General features: G+C 42.7%; 1 pseudogene; it reads left to right on the plus strand.

The window, feature by feature from the left end:
- Nucleotides 1-960: 960 nt before the first annotated feature.
- LOC121437394 lies at nucleotides 961-2,147 on the plus strand (annotated as a pseudogene).
- Nucleotides 2,148-12,099: the final 9,952 nt, after the last annotated feature.

The raw sequence follows: 12,099 nt of genomic DNA on the forward strand, positions 1-12,099 counted from the left end.
ATATATCTAGAAAATCTAGCTAACATGACTGCAAGCTTGACTATTATTGATGATTATCTATTAACAACCTATATTTCCTAATTTTACATTTTTAAATAAACTACGCAATCACAATACCTTAATCAAGAGCAGAAATATACATATAACCAGATTGACCTTAAATTTATATCAATAAAGCCAAATGTATACAAATGGAAGTTATTCATATCTATATCATATCCCCCTTTAAATGTAAAAGCACATTTATAAACAATATGTGGTCTGGGCAGGACAAAAACCCCAACAAGCAGGTCTGCCATATTACACTGTGTACAGGATTATTCCACAGCAGACCATTAAGATTTAGTTTTCCTTTCTCTCATTTCTCATTTATCTAATTATTTTCTTTTACACTTAGGGCATAAAGTAATGCCTCTGGACATGCCTGTGAGAAATTATCTAGAATAGATTAATTTAGGTGAGACCCCCCCCCCAACTGAAGGAGGCACCTTTCTTAGACTGAATAAAAAGGAGAATAGGAGCTAGGCACTAGTGTTTATCGCCCTCTGTTTCCTGATACAGTGTGTGGCCACCCGAAGCCCCACCTCCATGCCTTCCTGCCACGATGGACTGTACCCTAGGACTGTGCCCGAGAGCAAGCCTTCTCCACTATGCTCCTCTTATTGGAGTATTTTATCCTAGCAGTGCGACAAGCAACTAATAAACATGGTAAAACTCTGTCTCAGAAAACAAAACCTTTCTTATGGCAGTGCTGTGTATTTATCTGTTTACTTTTTGGTTTAATTTTCTCAATTATAGGTTGCCTCCCAGTCCCTCCTGCAATGCACCACCCCGGGATCCCCCCCAGCCCCTCCCGGCTCTCCTACCGCCAAGGCTGACAAGGAAGCTGTCTTTGATGACGCGGTGGAAGGACATGTGATCAACAAGGAGTACAAAATATGAAAGAGAAACACCCCTTTTCTTTATGATTTGGTGATGACCCATGCCCTGGAGTGGCCCAGTTTAACTGCCCAGTGGCTTCTAGATGTTACCAGGCCTGAGGGGAAAGATTTCAGCATTCATCGACTTGTCCTGCGAACACACACATCGGATGAACAAAACCACCTGGTGATAGCCAGTGTCCAGCTCCCTAATGATGATGCTCAGTTTGATGCTTCACACTATGACAGTGAGAAAGGAGAATTTGGAGGTTTTGGCTCTGTCAGTGGGAAAATTGAAATAGAAATCAAGATCAACCATGAGGGAGAAGTAAACAGGGCTAGGTACATGCCCCAGAACCCTTGCATCATTGCAACAAAGACTCCATCCAGTGATGTGCTTGTTTTTGACTACACTAAGCATCCTTCTAAACCAGACCCTTCTGGAGAGTGCAACCCAGATTTGCGTCTCCGCGGATATCAGAAGGAAGGTTATGGTCTTTCTTGGAATCCAAATCTCAGCGGGCACTTACTCAGTGCTTCAGATGACCATACCATCTGCCTATGGGACATCAGTGCAATTCCAAAGGAAGGAAAAGTGGTGGATGCAAAGGCCATCTTCACGGGGCATACAGCAGTAGTAGAGGACGTTTCCTGGCATTTGCTCCACGAGTCTCTGTTTGGGTCAGTTGCTGATGACCAGAAACTTATGATTTGGGATACTTGTTGAAACAATTCTTCCAAGCCAAGCCACTCAGTTGATGCTCACACTGCTGAAGTGAACTGCCTGTCTTTCAATCCTTACAGTGAGTTCATTCTTGCCACAGGATCAGCTGACAAGACTGTTGCCTTGTGGGATCTGAGAAATCTGAAACTCAGGTTGCATTCCTTTGGATCACATAAGGATGAAGTATTCCAAGTTCAGTGGTCACCTCACAATGAGACTATTTTGGCTTCTAGCGGAACTGATCGTAGGTTGAATTGTGGGATTTAAGTAAAATTGGAGAAGAACAGTCCCCAGAAGATGCAGAAGACGGCCCACCAGAGTTGCTGTTTATTCATGGTGGTCACACTGCCAAGATATCTGATTTCTCCTGGAATCCCAATGAACCTTGGGTGATTTGTTCTGTATCAGAAGACAATATCATGCAAGCGTGGCAGATGGCAGAGAACATTTACAATGATGAAGACCCTGAAGGAAATGTGGATCCAGAAGGAAAAGGATCCTAGACATGTCTGCACTTGTGATTTAGACTCCCATTGTTTTCTTCTGAACCCTGAGATGGATTTAACACTGGTTTGAGACACAGACTTTGTTCAGCTATCCGGCTACAATAGGTGCCACCAACAATACTATTAGCCCAAACCATGGGTGTTTTCTAAATCTTTAACTGGGGGGCTTAATTCAACAAAGCCACAGACTTATATTTAAATTTTTCTTCAGGAATTTTCTAGTAACAAACCTAGGTCTGAGGTGGCTTCAGAAACGGGGCATTGTGTGTGATTATTTTCTATAAATATTGTAAGATGACAGCTTGCAATATTTATACTCCTGGCTTGAACACCTACTTCACTTATTCCTTATCCACTCTAGTCACTTTCTTGAGAATATGAAAATTTTGGGATATAGCTTAAGAAGAAAAATAATCATATATAACATGCCCCATTTCTGAAGCTACTTTAGACCTGGGTTTATTACTAGAAAATTCCTGAGGAAAAATTTATAAATTTATAAAAATGAATAAATTTTATTCAGGAATAAGAATGACATCTTGCAATATTTACACTCCTGGCTCAGACACCTACTTCACTTGGCTTTTGTTGTGCGGTTTTTTGTTTTTTAAACTTGGGACCACCAAGTTGTGAGATGTATGTTTTTAACTGACAGTCAGATCACTGGTGAACTGTCAAGTTGAGAAAGAGTGAATTGCTAGTTTGTATCTGTTTTTAAAATTAAATTAATCCTTGATAAGAGTTGCTTTTTAGGAGTTAGTCCTTGACCACTATAGTTTGAAGCCATCTCCATTTTGATTGACCTGTCTCACCATCAGGCCTGTTACTACTCTCCATGACTAACTGTGTAAGTGCTTATAATAGAATAAATTGCTTTTCTATAAAATTTTTCTCAATTATAATTCTAAAATCCAAATGCTTTATTCTAGTATTAATATATTTTTTTTTAAAATTAGGGGTTCAAGAAATGGATTGGTGGTTAAAAGCACTGTCTGCTCTTCCAGAGGACCTGGGTTTGATTTCTAGCACCCACCTGGCCCCTAACAACTATACAATTACTTCTAATTCCCCATTCAGGGAATCTGATTTCCTCTTTTGGCACTTTTTTAAACATGGATTTCCTGTGTAGTCCTGGCTGTCCTGGAACTCATTCTATACCATGCTTGCCTTGGATTCAGAGATCTGCCTGCCTCTGCCTCCCACTTGCATAGCCACTACCCAGCTTCTTCTGGCATTCTTGGGCATTGGGCACATATGTGGTGCACAAACATATATAATGCAAAATACTCATAACATGTAAAATAAATTTTTTTAAAAAAGTATAAAAGCAGAGGAAACGTTTTTCCATGTGCTTATCACACAGCTTCAAGTATTAAACTTACCTTTTTAATGATTTTTACTGGCATGTAAAACTTCATTTTCATACATGTATATCATGTATTCACTCCTGTGTCCCCTCGTGCCCCTCCCATCTGTGCCTTATGTGTACTGAGCCCTAACTCTGCAGAGCTGAATTCCTCCCCTTGCTGTACGGTTATTTGAAGGCAAATCCCAGGTCTGTCACCTGCCTGTCTCTTGAAGACAGCAACTCTTGATTTAATAGAGTTCAAAGTTTTTAAGCCATTTGAAGTTTACTTTGGTGGTTTGTGCTGTTTCAGGGATTTTGTTTTCTTTCCAAACAGCTTGCTGTCTCAAAACGGTATGTTGAGTAATCCAGGCATCTGCTAATAAGAGACACTGTCCTGGTCAGCCACAGAGTTCTTGTGTTCTGATCCCGCTCAGCTTTCTCCTCTGTGCTGCATTGTGACATTTATGCTTTTATTTTATACTTATGTCACTTGGAAAAGCACTTAAAACTTAGTTATCAGGCCAATATAAAGAACCCCAATCTAGTGGAAAATCAAGGGAAAGAGTTGCTGTGAGCCTGTCTGTAATAAGAACATCTGCTTTCTTTCAGCGACCCTCTCAAGTGGAGAGCAGTGATTGGAACCAATGACCTCTTTCGGCGCCGCTCCCACATCAGGAATATTCAAGTAGTAGCAATCATCACCCGACCAGACTTCATTCTTGAAAACGTTCATAAATGATATCGCGCTGTTCTGTCTAAGGAAAGCTGTGAGGTATAATGACTATATTCAGCTTATTTGCCTACCTTTTGGTGTTTTCCAAAAACTGGGCCAAAACACAGAGTGTTTTATAAGTGGCTGGGGAAGAACCAAAGAAGAAGGTAATTATAGTTTGAACTCAGTTGATACATACACACCTCCCTGGTTATTGGCAGAGGGAGGGAATCCGCTTACGTATTAATATCCTTGTGTATATTTCTTTCAGGTGATTGAGTAGTTGACTGATTGTGCTAGGGATCAAATTTAGTGCTTTGCACGCACTTGGGAAGCAGTCCAAGGTTAAGTTTTATTCTTGCCCCATTTTATGTATTTATTAATTTATTTTTACCTTTTTACCCAAAAGCTAAAAAAGTGAAGTTTTATAATCCATGAAAAAGAAAATTTTTACTTTTTTTTTTTCTTATGGGAGAGAGAAATTTCCTTGCATAAGCAGAAATATAGAGGAGCCTGGTCATAAACACCAAAGATACTTGAACTAATTGCAGACGTTAGGGTGACAGCATTTCTGTAGCCCAGGACTCCGAGTTGAAGAGAGAACTGTGACAAAAATGCCCCCCTTGAATCAGAAGTTCGGGACTCCCTGGGACTGACTAGTTTCCTTTTCACTTAATGCCCTATGCAGGATTAAGCAAGAGGCTGTGTGGGGTTGTCTCACACACAGAGAACAGTAAAGTCCTGTCTTTGTAAGAGCAGCATGAGTGCCGAGACACAACATGTGTGTGTCTCAGGCCCCTGTTCCCTCATATCCCGTTGCATCATTCTGTTTAACAGGCCAGTAGTTTAAGGTTGTTCTAGTTCAGTTTCTAATGCTGTGATAAGCTCCATGATCAAAGCAGTGTGGGAAGGAAGAGTTTATTTGGCTTACCTAGCCCCATCACAGTATGTTATGGACGGAAGTCAGGCAGACGACAACCATGAAGAAAGACTGCACACTGACTTGTGCCCATGGCTTCCTGAACCTGCTTTCTTGTTTGCTTGATTTTTTTCTTTGTTTGTTTGAGGCAGAGTCCTTCTACAGAGCCCTGGCTGTCCTGGAGCTCTCTATGTAGATCAGGCTGACTTTGATCTCAAAGAAGTCCACCTGCATCTGTCTCCTAAGTGCTGAGATTAAAGGTGTGTACCACCATATCTACTTCAGTTTGCTTTCTTATTCCACTCAGGGCCAATGCCAAAAAGTGGCACCATCCACAGTAGGCAGGCCCTCCCACATCAATCAGTAATCAAGAAAATATCCACAGTCTTTCCACAGGCCAGCCTGATGCTTTCCAGGTGGGTCAGGTGTGTGTCACATTGATAAAAGCAGCACAGAGAGCACGGGTGTCAAGAACTGAGACTTTATGGAAACAGTGGCCAACATGTGTAATGCGACTGGAGGCAAAAGAATCACAAGTTCCAGGTCATCCTCAGCTATATGTAGGATGAACACAAGGCTTGCCTAGGCTACATGAACTCCTGTCTCAACACCTCCCTGCCCCCATTCTCCCCTACCACTCCATTCATGCTCCTTTATCAAGCAATAGCTAGGACTCAAAGTTGTCTTTGTGATTCTCAGGTTTTATTCTGCCTTTAACTAGCAAACTGACCTGTTCTTGAGAGCATTATAGGCCAGTTTGGAGCATATGAGATCAAGTACTGAGATTTGTTTTCCATTGCACGTGAATGCAGTAAGTATGGATTTTTTTTTAATTTTTTATTTTTTTAAAGATGGGGGTCTCATACCCACATTGAAGCACCAGACTGAGCTCCCAAGGTCCAAATGAGGAGCAGTAGGAGGGAGAGCATGAGCAAGGAAGTCAGGACTGCAAGGGGTAAACCCACCCACTGAGACGGTGGGGCTGGACTAATTGGAGCTCACCAAGGCCAGCTGGCTGGGACTGAAAAAGCATGGGATCAAACCTGACTCTCTGAACGTGGAAGACAATGGGGGCTGACCAAGAAGGAGGGCTGACTGAGAAGCCAAGGACAATGGCACTGGGTTTTGATCCTACTGCATGTACTGGCTTTATGGGAGCCTAGTCTGTTTGGATGCGCACCTTCCTAGACCTGGATGGAAGGGGGAGGACCTTGGACTTCCCACAGGGCAGGGAACCCAGACTGCTCTTTGGACTGGAGAGGGAGGGGAAGGGGGTGGGGGGAGGGGGAGGGAAATGGGAGGTGGGGAGGAGGTGGAAATTTTTAATAAAAAAAGATAAACAACGTAAAAAGGGCATGGAAAGAGTAAGAATGCAAAAAATGCTGTATCTTATCCAGAAAAAAAAAAAACAAATGTTCTGTGTTGTGAAGATATTTGTAAATATCTTAGTAAAGGTAAACCCATTTTCAGACCGTTAAAAAAACAAGATGGCCACAAATAGCATAAAATATCTTGGGGTAACTCTGACCAAGGAAGTAAAAGATCTATTTGACAAGAATTTTAAGTCTTTGAAGAAAGAAATTGAAGAGGACACCAGAAAATGGAAAGATCTCCCTTGCTCTTGGATTGGGAGGATCAACATAGTAAAAATGGCAATTGTACAAAAAGCAATCTATAGATTCAATGCAATCCCCATCAAAATCCCATGAAAATTCTTCACAGATCTCGAAAAGACAATAATCAACTTTATATGGAAAAACAAAAAACCTAGGATAGCCAAAACAATCTTATACAATAAAGGATCGTCTGGAGGCATTACCATCCCTGACTTCAAACTCTATTACAGAGCTACAGTATTGAAAACAGCTTGGTATTGGTATAAAAACAGAGAAGTCAACCAATGGAATCAAATAGAAGACCCTGACTTTAACCCACAAACCTATGAACACCTGATTTTCGATAAAGGAGCTAAAAGTATACAAAGGAAAAAAAAGATCATCTTCAACAAATTGTGCTAGCAAAACTGGATGTCAACCTGTAGAAGAATTAAAATAGACCCATATCTATCACCATGCACAAAACTCCAGGCCAAATGGATTAAAGACCTCAATAATAGTCAGAATACACTGAACCTGATAGAAGAGAAAGTGGGAAGCACTCTACAACACATGGGCACAGGAGACCACTTCCTACGTATAACCCCAGCAGCACAGACATTAAGGGCATCATTGAATAAATAGGACCTCCTGAGACTGAGAAGCTTCTGTAAAGCAAAGGACATTGTCACTAAGACAAAAAGACAACCCACTGACTGGGAGAAGATCTTCACCAACCCCACAACCGACAAAGGTCTGATCTCCAAAATATATAAAGAACTCAAGAAACTAGACCGTAAAAGGCTAATCAACCCAATTATAAAATAGGGCACTGAGCTGAACAGAGAATTCTCAACAGAAGAAGTTCAAATGGCCAAAAGACACTTAAGGTCATGCTCAACTTCCTTAGCGATCAGGGAAATGCAAATCAAGACAACTTTAAGATACCATCTTACACCTGTCAAATTGGCTAAAATAAAAAAAAACACCAACGATAGCCTTTGCTGGAGAGGTTGTGGAGTAAGGGGTACACTCATCCATTGCTGGTGGGAATGCAAACTTGTGCAACCACTTTGGAAAGCAGTGTGGCGGTTTCTCAAGAAATTCGGGATCAACCTACCCCTGGACCCAGCAATACCACTCTTGGGAATATACCCAAGAGATACCCTATCATACAACAAAAGTACATGCTCAACTATGTTCATAGCAGCATTGTTTGTAATAGCCAGAACCTGGAAACAACCAAGATGCCCTTCAATGGAAGAATGGATGAAGAAAGTATGGAATATATACATATTAGAGTACTACTCAGCAGTAAAAAACAAGGACTTCTTGAATTTTGCATGCAAATGGATGGAAATAGAAAACACTATCCTGGGTGAGGTAAGCCAGACCCAAAAAGAGGAACATGGGATGTACTCACTCATATTTGGTTTCTAGCCATAATAAAGGACATTGAGCCTATAATTAGTGATCCTAGAGAAGCTAAATAAGAAGGAGAACCCAAAGAAAAACATACAGGCATCCTCCTGAATATTAACCTTCATCAGGCGATGAAAGGAGACAGAGACAGAGACAGAGACCCACATTGGAGCACCAGACAGAAATCTCAAGGTCCAAATCAGGAGCAGAAGGAGAGAGCACGAGCAAGGAATTTAGGACCGCGAGGGGTGCACCCACACACTGAGACAATGGGGATGTTCTATCGGGAACTCACCAAGGCCAGCTGGCCTGGTTCTGAAAAAGCCTGGGATAAAACCGGACTCACTGAACATAGCGGACAATGAGGACTACTGAGAACTCAAGAACAATGGCAATGGGTTTTTGATCCTACTGCACGTACTGGCTTTGTGGGAGTCTAGGGAGTTTGGATGCTCACCTTACTAGACCTGGATGGAGGTGGGTGGTGCTTGGACTTCCCACAGGGCAGGGAACCTTGATTGCTCTTTGGGCTAACGAGGGAGGGAGATTTGATTTGGGGGAGGGGGAGGGAAATGGGAGGCGGTGGTGGGGAAGAGACAGAAATCTTTAATAAATAAATAAATAAATAAATAAAAATAAAAAACAAGATGGGGTCTCATGCAGCCCAGACTCACTGTGTCGTCAAAGATGGCCTTGAGGCTGGGCAGTGGTGGCAAATGCCTTTAATCCCAGCAGCTGGAAAATAGAAGCAAGTGGATCTCTGGGAGTTCAAGGCCACCCTGGACTATGTAGTGAGTTCCTGGCCAACCATGTCCTTAGTGAGATTCTTTCTTAGAAACAGTCACTAAAATAAGATGACCTCAGACCTGTACAGATGTGCACCACCACATCTGGTTTTTATTTGTGGTTATTTAGACAGTAAAGAGGTGGTTTTGGGAAAGACTTTGTAAATTACTGTTTTTCTTTTTTTGTTTTAGCTTTTTTTTCAAAAAATATTTTTATTTTTCCATTCAAAAATTTCCACTTCCTCCCCTCCTTCCATTCCCCTTCCGCTCCCCCTCTCCCCCTCCTCCCTCCCCCTCCCTTCTTAAGAGAGTGCTGGTTACCCTGCCCTGTGGGATGTCCAAGGCCCTCCCCCCTCCATCCAGGCCTAGGAAGGTGTGCATCCAAATAGACTAGGGACCCCGAAAGCCAGTTCATTCAGAACCCAAAGCTAAATAAGGAGAACCCAAAGAAAAACATATAGGCATCCTCCTGAATATTAACCTTCATCAGGCGATGAAAGGAGACAGAGACAGAGACCCACATTGGAGCACCGGACTGAAATCTCAAGGTCCAAATCAGGAGCAGAAGGAGAGAGAGCACGAGCAAGGAATTCAGGACCACAAGAGGTGCACCCACACACTGAGGCAATGAGGATGTTCTATTGGGAACTCACCAAGGCCAGCTGGCCTGGGTCTGAAAAAGCATGGGATAAAACCGGACTCGCTGAACATAGCGGACAATGAGGACTACTGAGAACTCAAGAACAATGGCAATGGGTTTCTGATCCTACTGCACGTACTGGCTTTGTAGGAGTCTAGGCAGTTTGGATGCTCACCTTACTAGAACTGGATGGAGGTGGGGGTTCCTTGGACTTTCCACAGGGCAGGGAACCCTGATTGCTCTTCGGGCTGAGGAGGTAGGGGGACTTGATTGGGGGAGGGGGAGGGAAATGGGAGGCGGTGGCGGGGAAGAGACAGAAATCTTTAATAAATAAATAAATAAATTAAAAAAAAGAAAAACATATATAGATCCTCCTGGAACTTGGAAGCGGACAAGATCACTGGGCAGCATGGGGGTGGGTTGGGGTGGGGGACGGGGAGAGGGGGAGAGAGAAGGGAGAAGGGAAGGATTGGGGAGACCTTGGGGGAGTGGGAGGGTTGATATGGAGGAAGGGCAGATATAGGAGCAGGGAAGAAGATATCTTCAATAAGGGAGCCATTTTAGGGTTGGCAAGCGACTTGGCTCTAGAGGGGTTCCCAGGTGTCCCCGGGGATGTCCCCTGCTAGGTCTTTGGACAGCAGAGGAGAAGGTGCCTGAATTACTGTTTTTCTTGAGCAGTTTTGAAGGAAGCTAAGGAAAGCAATGTAGTATAGGAAAAGAACATGCACAATAGTTTTGTAGTCCTAAATTCCAGCCTTGCTGTGTTCTAACTCACAGAGAATGGGCATAAAAATTGTACATTTTTAATCCCAGCACTTGAGAGGCAGAAGCATGTAGATTTCTGTGAGTTCAAGGCCAGACTGATCTACTTAGTTAATGCCATGTCAGCCAGGACTACATAGAGAACTCTTTCTCAAAAATAAACAAATAAAACTAACCAAAAAAAGAGCACGGTCATCCAAAGAATTGTTAACAGTTATTATAAAGTAACAAGGTGTGGGAGAATTGTCTGTATTCTGTCAATCATGTTTTAAATAAGCACTGATTGGCCAGTAGCCAGGCAGGAAGCATAGGCAGGACAATCAGACAGGAAGCAGAGGTGATGCAATGAGAACAGGAGTATTCTTAGAAGAAGGAAGCTCTTTCTGCAGTCCTGCCCAAACCACCAAAGAAGCAGGATGTGATCTACCCCACTGAAAAAGGTACAAAGCCATGTGACTAACATAGATAAGAATAATGGGTTAATATAAGTCATAAGAGCTAATACAAAGCCTGAACTAATGGGCCAATCAGTTTATAACCTAATGTAGACTCTATGTGTGATTTTCTTTGGGGGCTTACTGGCTGTGGGAACTGGGCAAGACATAAACCCCAACAAGCTGGCCCTCATGTTACAGTAACAATATAAGAATAGTTTCCATTCATTCATGACTAATAATGAATTAGTGCTTAATAAAATACTCACCACTTTCTAGGAAGTGATGGCATGTCCCGTTAATCCCAGCACTAAGGAGACAAAGGCAGGGGGATCTCTGTGTGTTCTAGGCCATCCTGGTGTACAGAGCTAGTTCCAGGACAGCCATACTCTGAAATGCACTATAACACGAATGAATTTGGTGAAGATTATGGAGCTTACATTCACACCTGAGTTATACAGTTAACTACTACAGGCAGTCAGCTAAGCACATGTCAAGTCTTCAAATCAGCTTCAGTCTTACCTTGTCTCCTCTCTATTGTATGACGCATCCACAGGGCCACATAGCTTCATGATCTGCAAGATGAGAGCAGTGACACCATCAGACAGTTCAGATAAAGCTGGTGTTCCAACATGGAAAACCACAAACACACCAGAGCCTTCCCACCCAGCAGGAAGGATACATAGGACAGGAATGGAGAATACGGGACAGGCAAAATGGCTCCAGTGGGTGAAGGGACTTTCCAAGCAAGCTTGACAGGCTGAGTTTTGGGAGAGAACTGACTCCATAACCTGACCTCTGCCCTCCACACCTGCACCATGGCATGCACATACCCCAGTCCACAATAACAAGAAATCTTAAAAGGATGGAGCCCAGTGGAGATAGGAACTTGGGAGGGATACTGGAGCACAGAGGTAATGCTAAGGTTAGGAGTGTTTGCCAAGCCTAACAGAGCGCTGATTCTAGTGGTTTTATGGACTTCAGGGAAAACAAAGAGCCAACCTGATCAGGGAGAGATGCCCATAAAGCTAGAGACCCATGACTCATAACAGCATGGAATTCCCACAGCCACAGCACAGTTCAGATATGATAGGAAGATTGGAAGCATCATTACACTCACTTCATGTTACATGGTGTTCTTTGGGCTGTTTTGGTACACATGTAGTCCACCATGTTGCAGGAGAAAAATGTATCTTTAGAGAAACTCTGTAATGAACATCACTCTATCTTATAGCCCCAGAAACTATGTTTAAAGACAACAATAACTTAAAAAAAATCTAGGACCCAGGGAGATGGCCTAGTGGTTAAGAGCACTGGCTGTTTTCTCAGAGG

The sequence above is a fragment of the Microtus oregoni genome, unplaced genomic scaffold, assembly GCF_018167655.1.
Source record: "Microtus oregoni isolate MIOR12 unplaced genomic scaffold, Mior012 000052F_003, whole genome shotgun sequence".
Classification (NCBI taxonomy): Eukaryota; Metazoa; Chordata; class Mammalia; order Rodentia; family Cricetidae; genus Microtus; species Microtus oregoni.